The sequence below is a fragment of the Triturus cristatus genome, chromosome 12 (assembly GCF_964204655.1).
Source record: "Triturus cristatus chromosome 12, aTriCri1.1, whole genome shotgun sequence".
In the NCBI taxonomy this organism is placed as follows: Eukaryota; Metazoa; Chordata; class Amphibia; order Caudata; family Salamandridae; genus Triturus; species Triturus cristatus.
In genome coordinates, this window is record NC_140595.1 from 402036616 (window position 1) to 402049936 (window position 13321).

Below are 13321 nucleotides of genomic sequence, written 5' to 3' on the forward strand. Positions count from 1 at the left end.
AGACAACATCTTGCTTTAGCTTTATGATGTCAGAGCGGCACTGGACCAATTGTCCTTGTGGAAGCTGACCACACAGGAGGATGAGAGATCAGACATCTCTATTCATGACTACAGGGCAAATAGGAGGTGGAATGGTAAAAGACTATGAACCACTCAATGCACTGGAGCCTTTTTGAAAGTGGGATGGAGATGGATACAAAAAAGGAGATTATCTTTAACAACAATCCATCTTGAGTATCAGAGTCCAACACACAGAGTGCAGGGGAAGAGGCTACATAAGCTTCCTTCCTTCAGAACGTAGCACTATCGTTCTAAAGTGAGATAGTGCATTTCAGCCTCAAAGGCAGCAATTTCCTCAAATGGAACATTGCTAGCACCAGAATATAAAAGCAGGCTTTAGTAGCGTTGGAGGCAGTCAGTCTTTTATTAACTATCATGACCAACACAACGTGATTCATATTACTTCCATCTTGACAAATTGTATTCAGGCACAGACTCCGACTATAAGGTAGTGAGGACATTCTGATGCTGTGAACGTCTTTTTAAAGCTTAAAGGAATGATTGTGAGTTTTGCTTACCATATAAATTGGTAAAATGATGCCGTTTGCCGGAAGACTTCTTTTCTTTTTTTTAGATCAGTCTCGGCAATGCAGAGAAACTCGGTTGGCAAACACTGCCACTGGTGGTCATTCAGTATAATCTGCAGATGGAAAAGTCCACTGTTAGCACATTTACATTAGGCAATAGAAAAAAAATCTTGATTTTTATAAAGGGTAAACAGATCAATACTGTGGAGACTGTATTATTGTGAAAATCAACAGCTCATTAGAAAATAAAATCTCAATTTGTGTTTTTAACCTCCTATACTTCTCTGCACCCATGTCTCATTTGCTAACAGTCTCTAAACAACTGTAGCACGTACATTAGGACGTAGGTAAATAGATCTGTTTGCCATCCAAGTGGCAGCGTACCCTTCTCACTTCATTTGGTTTAGGATATGTTATGCCAGTAGCAAGTAAGCCAGCTGATAAGTTGAGAGGGGGGTTTGCTACACTTAATGGGAATAATAAAAACTATGAATAGCATAATTACCATCTTCATTTTAGCCAATTGCTACCAGTTCAGCAATAGTGAAGGTCAGACTCCTGTGCTCAAACTTGCGTTTATACACATTTAGAAGTCTCAATAAATGCCATACTTTCTTACATCTTACCATTCTTAGTTTTCAGTTGGGCATCCTGTCTATCCTGCTACTCATTTCATTACCAAGAAAAATGTATCCTACTGCTTGCTAGGTAACCGAGTGGCCTTCATGTCAGACAACATCTTGCTTTCGCTTTATGATGTAAGCTTGCTAGGCAACAAAGTGTCCCTCATGTCAGACAACATCTTGCTTTAGCTTTATGATGTCAGAGCGGCACTGGACCAATTGTCCTTGTGGAAGCTGACCACACAGGAGGATGAGAGATCAGACATCTGTATTCATGACTACAAGCCAAATAGGACGGGGAATGGTAAAAGACTATGAACCACTCAATGCACTGGAGCCTTTTTGAAAGTGGGATGGAGATGGATACAAAAAAGGAGATTATCATTAACAACAATCCATCTTGAGTATCAGAGTCCAACACACAGAGTGCAGGGGAAGAGGCTACATAAGCTTCCTTCCTTCAGAACGTAGCACTATCGTTCTAAAGTGAGATAGTGCATTTCAGCCTCAAAGGCAGCAATTTCCTCAAATGGAACATTGCTAGCACCAGAATATAAAAGCAGGCTTTAGTAGCATTGGAGGCAGTCAGTCTTTTATTAACTATCATGACCAACACAACGTGATTCATATTACTTCCATCTTGACAAATTGTATTCAGGCACAGACTCCGACTATAAGGTAGTGAGGACATTCTGATGCTGTGAACGTCTTTTTAAAGCTTAAAGAAATGATTGTGAGTTTTGCTTACCATATAAATTGGTAAAATGATGCCGTTTGCCGGAAGACTTCTTTTTTTTTTTTTTCTTCAGTCTCAGCAATGCAGAGAAACTCGGTTGGCAAACACTGCCACTGGTGGTCATTCAGTATAATCTGCAGATGGAAAAGTCCACTGTTAGCACATTTACATTAAGCAATAGAAAAAAAATCTTGATTTTTATAAAGGGTAAACAGATCAATACTGTGGAGACTGTATTATTGTGAAAATCAACAGCTCATTAGAAAATAAAATCTCAATTTGTGTTTTTAACCTCCTATACTTCTCTGCACCCATGTCTCATTTGCTAACAGTCTCTAAACAACTGTAGCACGTACATTAGGACGTAGGTAAATAGATCTGTTTGCCATCCAAGTGGCAGCGTATCCTTCTCACTTCATTTGGTTTAGGATATGTTATGCCAGTAGCAAGTAAGCCAGCTGATAAGTTGAGAGGGGGGGTTTGCTACACTTAATGGGAATAATAAAAACTATGAATAGCATAATTACCATCTTCATTTTAGCCAATTGCTACCAGTTCAGCAATAGTGAAGGTCAGACTCCTGTGCTCAAACTTGCGTTTATACACATTTAGAAGTCTCAATAAATGCCATACTTTCTTTCATCTTAGTTTTCAGTTGGGCATCCTGTCTATCCTGCTACTCATTTCATTACCAAGAAAATGTATCCTACTGCTTGCTAGGTAACCGAGTGGCCTTCATGTCAGACAACATCTTGCTTTAGCTTTATGATGTCAGAGCGGCACTGGACCTATTGTCCTTGTGGAAGCTGACCACACAGGAGGATGAGAGATCAGACATCTGTATTCATGACTACAAGGCAAATAGGAGGGGGAATGGTAAAAGACTATGAACCACTCAATGCACTGGAGCCTTTTTGAAAGTGGGATGGAGATGGACACAAAAAAGGAGATTATCATTAACAACAATCCATCTTGAGTATCAGAGTCCAACACACAGAGTGCAGGGGAAGAGGCTACATAAGCTTCCTTCCTTCAGAACGTAGCACTATCGTTCTAAAGTGAGATAGTGCATTTCAGCCTCAAAGGCAGCAATTTCCTCAAATGGAACATTGCTAGCACCAGAATATAAAAGCAGGCTTTAGTAGCGTTGGAGGCAGTCAGTCTTTTATTAACTATCATGACCAACACAACGTGATTCATATTACTTCCATCTTGACAAATTGTATTCAGGCACAGACTCCGACTATAAGGTAGTGAGGACATTCTGATGCTGTGAACGTCTTTTTAAAGCTTAAAGGAATGATTGTGAGATTTGCTTACCATATAAATTGGTAAAATGATGCCGTTTGCCGGAAGACTTCTTTTTTTTTTTTTTCTTCAGTCTCGGCAATGCAGAGAAACTCGGTTGGCAAACACTGCCACTGGTGGTCATTCAGTATAATCTGCAGATGGAAAAGTCCACTGTTAGCACATTTACATTAAGCAATAGAAAAAAAATCTTGATTTTTATAAAGGGTAAACAGATCAATACTGTGGAGACTGTATTATTGTGAAAATCAACAGCTCATTAGAAAATAAAATCTCAATTTGTGTTTTTAACCTCCTATACTTCTCTGCACCCATGTCTCATTTGCTAACAGTCTCTAAACAACTGTAGCACGTACATTAGGACGTAGGTAAATAGATCTGTTTGCCATCCAAGTGGCAGCGTACCCTTCTCACTTCATTTGGTTTAGGATATGTTATGCCAGTAGCAAGTAAGCCAGCTGATAAGTTGAGAGGGGGGTTTGCTACACTTAATGGGAATAATAAAAACTATGAATAGCATAATTACCATCTTCATTTTAGCCAATTGCTACCAGTTCAGCAATAGTGAAGGTCAGACTCCTGTGCTCAAACTTGCGTTTATACACATTTAGAAGTCTCAATAAATGCCATACTTTCTTACATCTTACCATTCTTAGTTTTCAGTTGGGCATCCTGTCTATCCTGCTACTCATTTCATTACCAAGAAAAATGTATCCTACTGCTTGCTAGGTAACCGAGTGGCCTTCATGTCAGACAACATCTTGCTTTCGCTTTATGATGTAAGCTTGCTAGGCAACAAAGTGTCCCTCATGTCAGACAACATCTTGCTTTAGCTTTATGATGTCAGAGCGGCACTGGACCAATTGTCCTTGTGGAAGCTGACCACACAGGAGGATGAGAGATCAGACATCTGTATTCATGACTACAAGCCAAATAGGACGGGGAATGGTAAAAGACTATGAACCACTCAATGCACTGGAGCCTTTTTGAAAGTGGGATGGAGATGGATACAAAAAAGGAGATTATCATTAACAACAATCCATCTTGAGTATCAGAGTCCAACACACAGAGTGCAGGGGAAGAGGCTACATAAGCTTCCTTCCTTCAGAACGTAGCACTATCGTTCTAAAGTGAGATAGTGCATTTCAGCCTCAAAGGCAGCAATTTCCTCAAATGGAACATTGCTAGCACCAGAATATAAAAGCAGGCTTTAGTAGCGTTGGAGGCAGTCAGTCTTTTATTAACTATCATGACCAACACAACGTGATTCATATTACTTCCATCTTGACAAATTGTATTCAGGCACAGACTCCGACTATAAGGTAGTGAGGACATTCTGATGCTGTGAACGTCTTTTTAAAGCTTAAAGAAATGATTGTGAGTTTTGCTTACCATATAAATTGGTAAAATGATGCCGTTTGCCGGAAGACTTCTTTTTTTTTTTTTTCTTCAGTCTCAGCAATGCAGAGAAACTCGGTTGGCAAACACTGCCACTGGTGGTCATTCAGTATAATCTGCAGATGGAAAAGTCCACTGTTAGCACATTTACATTAAGCAATAGAAAAAAAATCTTGATTTTTATAAAGGGTAAACAGATCAATACTGTGGAGACTGTATTATTGTGAAAATCAACAGCTCATTAGAAAATAAAATCTCAATTTGTGTTTTTAACCTCCTATACTTCTCTGCACCCATGTCTCATTTGCTAACAGTCTCTAAACAACTGTAGCACGTACATTAGGACGTAGGTAAATAGATCTGTTTGCCATCCAAGTGGCAGCGTATCCTTCTCACTTCATTTGGTTTAGGATATGTTATGCCAGTAGCAAGTAAGCCAGCTGATAAGTTGAGAGGGGGGGTTTGCTACACTTAATGGGAATAATAAAAACTATGAATAGCATAATTACCATCTTCATTTTAGCCAATTGCTACCAGTTCAGCAATAGTGAAGGTCAGACTCCTGTGCTCAAACTTGCGTTTATACACATTTAGAAGTCTCAATAAATGCCATACTTTCTTTCATCTTAGTTTTCAGTTGGGCATCCTGTCTATCCTGCTACTCATTTCATTACCAAGAAAATGTATCCTACTGCTTGCTAGGTAACCGAGTGGCCTTCATGTCAGACAACATCTTGCTTTAGCTTTATGATGTCAGAGCGGCACTGGACCTATTGTCCTTGTGGAAGCTGACCACACAGGAGGATGAGAGATCAGACATCTGTATTCATGACTACAAGGCAAATAGGAGGGGGAATGGTAAAAGACTATGAACCACTCAATGCACTGGAGCCTTTTTGAAAGTGGGATGGAGATGGACACAAAAAAGGAGATTATCATTAACAACAATCCATCTTGAGTATCAGAGTCCAACACACAGAGTGCAGGGGAAGAGGCTACATAAGCTTCCTTCATTCAGAACGTAGCACTATCGTTCTAAAGTGAGATAGTGCATTTCAGCCTCAAAGGCAGCAATTTCCTCAAATGGAACATTGCTAGCACCAGAATATAAAAGCAGGCTTTAGTAGCGTTGGAGGCAGTCAGTCTTTTATTAACTATCATGACCAACACAACGTGATTCATATTACTTCCATCTTGACAAATTGTATTCAGGCACAGACTCCGACTATAAGGTAGTGAGGACATTCTGATGCTGTGAACGTCTTTTTAAAGCTTAAAGGAATGATTGTGAGATTTGCTTACCATATAAATTGGTAAAATGATGCCGTTTGCCGGAAGACTTCTTTTTTTTTTTTTTCTTCAGTCTCGGCAATGCAGAGAAACTCGGTTGGCAAACACTGCCACTGGTGGTCATTCAGTATAATCTGCAGATGGAAAAGTCCACTGTTAGCACATTTACATTAAGCAATAGAAAAAAAATCTTGATTTTTATAAAGGGTAAACAGATCAATACTGTGGAGACTGTATTATTGTGAAAATCAACAGCTCATTAGAAAATAAAATCTCAATTTGTGTTTTTAACCTCCTATACTTCTCTGCACCCATGTCTCATTTGCTAACAGTCTCTAAACAACTGTAGCACGTACATTAGGACGTAGGTAAATAGATCTGTTTGCCATCCAAGTGGCAGCGTACCCTTCTCACTTCATTTGGTTTAGGATATGTTATGCCAGTAGCAAGTAAGCCAGCTGATAAGTTGAGAGGGGGGGGTTTGCTACACTTAATGGGAATAATAAAAACTATGAATAGCATAATTACCATCTTCATTTTAGCCAATTGCTACCAGTTCAGCAATAGTGAAGGTCAGACTCCTGTGCTCAAACTTGCGTTTATACACATTTAGAAGTCTCAATAAATGCCATACTTTCTTACATCTTACCATTCTTAGTGTTCAGTTGGGCATCCTGTCTATCCTGCTACTCATTTCATTACCAAGAAAAATGTATCCTACTGCTTGCTAGGTAACCGAGTGGCCTTCATGTCAGACAACATCTTGCTTTCGCTTTATGATGTAAGCTTGCTAGGCAACAGAGTGTCCCTCATGTCAGACAACATCTTGCTTTAGCTTTATGATGTCAGAGCGGCACTGGACCAATTGTCCTTGTGGAAGCTGACCACACAGGAGGATGAGAGATCAGACATCTCTATTCATGACTACAGGGCAAATAGGAGGTGGAATGGTAAAAGACTATGAACCACTCAATGCACTGGAGCCTTTTTGAAAGTGGGATGGAGATGGATACAAAAAAGGAGATTATCTTTAACAACAATCCATCTTGAGTATCAGAGTCCAACACACAGAGTGCAGGGGAAGAGGCTACATAAGCTTCCTTCCTTCAGAACGTAGCACTATCGTTCTAAAGTGAGATAGTGCATTTCAGCCTCAAAGGCAGCAATTTCCTCAAATGGAACATTGCTAGCACCAGAATATAAAAGCAGGCTTTAGTAGCGTTGGAGGCAGTCAGTCTTTTATTAACTATCATGACCAACACAACGTGATTCATATTACTTCCATCTTGACAAATTGTATTCAGGCACAGACTCCGACTATAAGGTAGTGAGGACATTCTGATGCTGTGAACGTCTTTTTAAAGCTTAAAGGAATGATTGTGAGTTTTGCTTACCATATAAATTGGTAAAATGATGCCGTTTGCCGGAAGACTTCTTTTCTTTTTTTTAGATCAGTCTCGGCAATGCAGAGAAACTCGGTTGGCAAACACTGCCACTGGTGGTCATTCAGTATAATCTGCAGATGGAAAAGTCCACTGTTAGCACATTTACATTAGGCAATAGAAAAAAAATCTTGATTTTTATAAAGGGTAAACAGATCAATACTGTGGAGACTGTATTATTGTGAAAATCAACAGCTCATTAGAAAATAAAATCTCAATTTGTGTTTTTAACCTCCTATACTTCTCTGCACCCATGTCTCATTTGCTAACAGTCTCTAAACAACTGTAGCACGTACATTAGGACGTAGGTAAATAGATCTGTTTGCCATCCAAGTGGCAGCGTACCCTTCTCACTTCATTTGGTTTAGGATATGTTATGCCAGTAGCAAGTAAGCCAGCTGATAAGTTGAGAGGGGGGTTTGCTACACTTAATGGGAATAATAAAAACTATGAATAGCATAATTACCATCTTCATTTTAGCCAATTGCTACCAGTTCAGCAATAGTGAAGGTCAGACTCCTGTGCTCAAACTTGCGTTTATACACATTTAGAAGTCTCAATAAATGCCATACTTTCTTACATCTTACCATTCTTAGTTTTCAGTTGGGCATCCTGTCTATCCTGCTACTCATTTCATTACCAAGAAAAATGTATCCTACTGCTTGCTAGGTAACCGAGTGGCCTTCATGTCAGACAACATCTTGCTTTCGCTTTATGATGTAAGCTTGCTAGGCAACAAAGTGTCCCTCATGTCAGACAACATCTTGCTTTAGCTTTATGATGTCAGAGCGGCACTGGACCAATTGTCCTTGTGGAAGCTGACCACACAGGAGGATGAGAGATCAGACATCTGTATTCATGACTACAAGCCAAATAGGACGGGGAATGGTAAAAGACTATGAACCACTCAATGCACTGGAGCCTTTTTGAAAGTGGGATGGAGATGGATACAAAAAAGGAGATTATCATTAACAACAATCCATCTTGAGTATCAGAGTCCAACACACAGAGTGCAGGGGAAGAGGCTACATAAGCTTCCTTCCTTCAGAACGTAGCACTATCGTTCTAAAGTGAGATAGTGCATTTCAGCCTCAAAGGCAGCAATTTCCTCAAATGGAACATTGCTAGCACCAGAATATAAAAGCAGGCTTTAGTAGCGTTGGAGGCAGTCAGTCTTTTATTAACTATCATGACCAACACAACGTGATTCATATTACTTCCATCTTGACAAATTGTATTCAGGCACAGACTCCGACTATAAGGTAGTGAGGACATTCTGATGCTGTGAACGTCTTTTTAAAGCTTAAAGAAATGATTGTGAGTTTTGCTTACCATATAAATTGGTAAAATGATGCCGTTTGCCGGAAGACTTCTTTTTTTTTTTTTTCTTCAGTCTCAGCAATGCAGAGAAACTCGGTTGGCAAACACTGCCACTGGTGGTCATTCAGTATAATCTGCAGATGGAAAAGTCCACTGTTAGCACATTTACATTAAGCAATAGAAAAAAAATCTTGATTTTTATAAAGGGTAAACAGATCAATACTGTGGAGACTGTATTATTGTGAAAATCAACAGCTCATTAGAAAATAAAATCTCAATTTGTGTTTTTAACCTCCTATACTTCTCTGCACCCATGTCTCATTTGCTAACAGTCTCTAAACAACTGTAGCACGTACATTAGGACGTAGGTAAATAGATCTGTTTGCCATCCAAGTGGCAGCGTATCCTTCTCACTTCATTTGGTTTAGGATATGTTATGCCAGTAGCAAGTAAGCCAGCTGATAAGTTGAGAGGGGGGGTTTGCTACACTTAATGGGAATAATAAAAACTATGAATAGCATAATTACCATCTTCATTTTAGCCAATTGCTACCAGTTCAGCAATAGTGAAGGTCAGACTCCTGTGCTCAAACTTGCGTTTATACACATTTAGAAGTCTCAATAAATGCCATACTTTCTTTCATCTTAGTTTTCAGTTGGGCATCCTGTCTATCCTGCTACTCATTTCATTACCAAGAAAATGTATCCTACTGCTTGCTAGGTAACCGAGTGGCCTTCATGTCAGACAACATCTTGCTTTAGCTTTATGATGTCAGAGCGGCACTGGACCTATTGTCCTTGTGGAAGCTGACCACACAGGAGGATGAGAGATCAGACATCTGTATTCATGACTACAAGGCAAATAGGAGGGGGAATGGTAAAAGACTATGAACCACTCAATGCACTGGAGCCTTTTTGAAAGTGGGATGGAGATGGACACAAAAAAGGAGATTATCATTAACAACAATCCATCTTGAGTATCAGAGTCCAACACACAGAGTGCAGGGGAAGAGGCTACATAAGCTTCCTTCCTTCAGAACGTAGCACTATCGTTCTAAAGTGAGATAGTGCATTTCAGCCTCAAAGGCAGCAATTTCCTCAAATGGAACATTGCTAGCACCAGAATATAAAAGCAGGCTTTAGTAGCGTTGGAGGCAGTCAGTCTTTTATTAACTATCATGACCAACACAACGTGATTCATATTACTTCCATCTTGACAAATTGTATTCAGGCACAGACTCCGACTATAAGGTAGTGAGGACATTCTGATGCTGTGAACGTCTTTTTAAAGCTTAAAGGAATGATTGTGAGATTTGCTTACCATATAAATTGGTAAAATGATGCCGTTTGCCGGAAGACTTCTTTTTTTTTTTTTTCTTCAGTCTCGGCAATGCAGAGAAACTCGGTTGGCAAACACTGCCACTGGTGGTCATTCAGTATAATCTGCAGATGGAAAAGTCCACTGTTAGCACATTTACATTAAGCAATAGAAAAAAAATCTTGATTTTTATAAAGGGTAAACAGATCAATACTGTGGAGACTGTATTATTGTGAAAATCAACAGCTCATTAGAAAATAAAATCTCAATTTGTGTTTTTAACCTCCTATACTTCTCTGCACCCATGTCTCATTTGCTAACAGTCTCTAAACAACTGTAGCACGTACATTAGGACGTAGGTAAATAGATCTGTTTGCCATCCAAGTGGCAGCGTACCCTTCTCACTTCATTTGGTTTAGGATATGTTATGCCAGTAGCAAGTAAGCCAGCTGATAAGTTGAGAGGGGGGGTTTGCTACACTTAATGGGAATAATAAAAACTATGAATAGCATAATTACCATCTTCATTTTAGCCAATTGCTACCAGTTCAGCAATAGTGAAGGTCAGACTCCTGTGCTCAAACTTGCGTTTATACACATTTAGAAGTCTCAATAAATGCCATACTTTCTTACATCTTACCATTCTTAGTTTTCAGTTGGGCATCCTGTCTAGCCTGCTACTCATTTCATTACCAAGAAAAATGTATCCTACTGCTTGCTAGGTAACCGAGTGGCCTTCATGTCAGACAACATCTTGCTTTCGCTTTATGATGTAAGCTTGCTAGGCAACAGAGTGTCCCTCATGTCAGACAACATCTTGCTTTAGCTTTATGATGTCAGAGCGGCACTGGACCAATTGTCCTTGTGGAAGCTGACCACACAGGAGGATGAGAGATCAGACATCTGTATTCATGACTACAAGGCAAATAGGAGGGGGAATGGTAAAAGACTATGAACCACTCAATGCACTGGAGCCTTTTTGAAAGTGGGATGGAGATGGACACAAAAAAGGAGATTATCATTAACAACAATCCATCTTGAGTATCAGAGTCCAACACACAGAGTGCAGGGGAAGAGGCTACATAAGCTTCCTTTCTTCAGAACGTAGCACTATCGTTCTAAAGTGAGATAGTGCATTTCAGCCTCAAAGGCAGCAATTTCCTCAAATGGAACATTGCTAGCACCAGAATATAAAAGCAGGCTTTAGTAGCGTTGGAGGCAGTCAGTCTTTTATTAACTATCATGACCAACACAACGTGATTCATATTACTTCCATCTTGACAAATTGTATTCAGGCACAGACTCCGACTATAAGGTAGTGAGGACATTCTGATGCTGTGAACGTCTTTTTAAAGCTTAAAGGAATGATTGTGAGTTTTGCTTACCATATAAATTGGTAAAATGATGCCGTTTGCCGGAAGACTTCTTTTTTTTTTTTTTCTTCAGTCTCGGCAATGCAGAGAAACTCGGTTGGCAAACACTGCCACTGGTGGTCATACAGTATAATCTGCAGATGGAAAAGTCCACTGTTAGCACATTTACATTAAGCAATAGAAAAAAAATCTTGATTTTTATAAAGGGTAAACAGATCAATACTGTGGAGACTGTATTATTGTGAAAATCAACAGCTCATTAGAAAATAAAATCTCAATTTGTGTTTTTAACCTCCTATACTTCTCTGCACCCATGTCTCATTTGCTAACAGTCTCTAAACAACTGTAGCACGTACATTAGGACGTAGGTAAATAGATCTGTTTGCCATCCAAGTGGCAGCGTATCCTTCTCACTTCATTTGGTTTAGGATATGTTATGCCAGTAGCAAGTAAGCCAGCTGATAAGTTGAGAGGGGGGGTTTGCTACACTTAATGGGAATAATAAAAACTATGAATAGCATAATTACCATCTTCATTTTAGCCAATTGCTACCAGTTCAGCAATAGTGAAGGTCAGACTCCTGTGCTCAAACTTGCGTTTATACACATTTAGAAGTCTCAATAAATGCCATACTTTCTTTCATCTTAGTTTTCAGTTGGGCATCCTGTCTATCCTGCTACTCATTTCATTACCAAGAAAATGTATCCTACTGCTTGCTAGGTAACCGAGTGGCCTTCATGTCAGACAACATCTTGCTTTAGCTTTATGATGTCAGAGCGGCGCTGGACCTATTGTCCTTGTGGAAGCTGACCACACAGGAGGATGAGAGATCAGACATCTGTATTCATGACTACAAGGCAAATAGGAGGGGGAATGGTAAAAGACTATGAACCACTCAATGCACTGGAGCCTTTTTGAAAGTGGGATGGAGATGGACACAAAAAAGGAGATTATCATTAACAACAATCCATCTTGAGTATCAGAGTCCAACACACAGAGTGCAGGGGAAGAGGCTACATAAGCTTCCTTTCTTCAGAACGTAGCACTATCGTTCTAAAGTGAGATAGTGCATTTCAGCCTCAAAGGCAGCAATTTCCTCAAATGGAACATTGCTAGCACCAGAATATAAAAGCAGGCTTTAGTAGCGTTGGAGGCAGTCAGTCTTTTATTAACTATCATGACCAACACAACGTGATTCATATTACTTCCATCTTGACAAATTGTATTCAGGCACAGACTCCGACTATAAGGTAGTGAGGACATTCTGATGCTGTGAACGTCTTTTTAAAGCTTAAAGGAATGATTGTGAGATTTGCTTACCATATAAATTGGTAAAATGATGCCGTTTGCCGGAAGACTTCTTTTTTTTTTTTTTCTTCAGTCTCGGCAATGCAGAGAAACTCGGTTGGCAAACACTGCCACTGGTGGTCATTCAGTATAATCTGCAGATGGAAAAGTCCACTGTTAGCACATTTACATTAAGCAATAGAAAAAAAATCTTGATTTTTATAAAGGGTAAACAGATCAATACTGTGGAGACTGTATTATTGTGAAAATCAACAGCTCATTAGAAAATAAAATCTCAATTTGTGTTTTTAACCTCCTATACTTCTCTGCACCCATGTCTCATTTGCTAACAGTCTCTAAACAACTGTAGCACGTACATTAGGACGTAGGTAAATAGATCTGTTTGCCATCCAAGTGGCAGCGTACCCTTCTCACTTCATTTGGTTTAGGATATGTTATGCCAGTAGCAAGTAAGCCAGCTGATAAGTTGAGAGGGGGGGTTTGCTACACTTAATGGGAATAATAAAAACTATGAATAGCATAATTACCATCTTCATTTTAGCCAATTGCTACCAGTTCAGCAATAGTGAAGGTCAGACTCCTGTGCTCAAACTTGCGTTTATACACATTTAGAAGTCTCA

The 13321-nt window shown here is 39.5% G+C and overlaps 2 long non-coding RNA genes across 2 annotated transcripts in view; both read right to left on the reverse strand.

Moving 5' to 3' along the window:
• LOC146776023 (uncharacterized) overlaps positions 1 to 7458 on the reverse strand; it is a 35439-nt gene extending 27981 nt beyond the window's left edge. The window contains exons 1-6 of the long non-coding RNA XR_014972171.1: positions 7337 to 7458; positions 5955 to 6076; positions 4647 to 4768; positions 3267 to 3388; positions 1959 to 2080; positions 579 to 700 (exon numbers count right to left, since the gene is read on the reverse strand). This is a non-coding gene — a long non-coding RNA (uncharacterized LOC146776023). The remainder of the gene's footprint in view (positions 1 to 578; positions 701 to 1958; positions 2081 to 3266; positions 3389 to 4646; positions 4769 to 5954; positions 6077 to 7336) is intronic.
• A 1258-nt stretch (positions 7459 to 8716) lies between these two features.
• LOC146776024 (uncharacterized) overlaps positions 8717 to 13321 on the reverse strand; it is a 42052-nt gene continuing 37447 nt past the window's right edge. Inside the window, exons 21-24 of the long non-coding RNA XR_014972172.1 lie at positions 12714 to 12835; positions 11406 to 11527; positions 10025 to 10146; positions 8717 to 8838 (exon numbers count right to left, since the gene is read on the reverse strand). This is a non-coding gene — a long non-coding RNA (uncharacterized LOC146776024). The remainder of the gene's footprint in view (positions 8839 to 10024; positions 10147 to 11405; positions 11528 to 12713; positions 12836 to 13321) is intronic.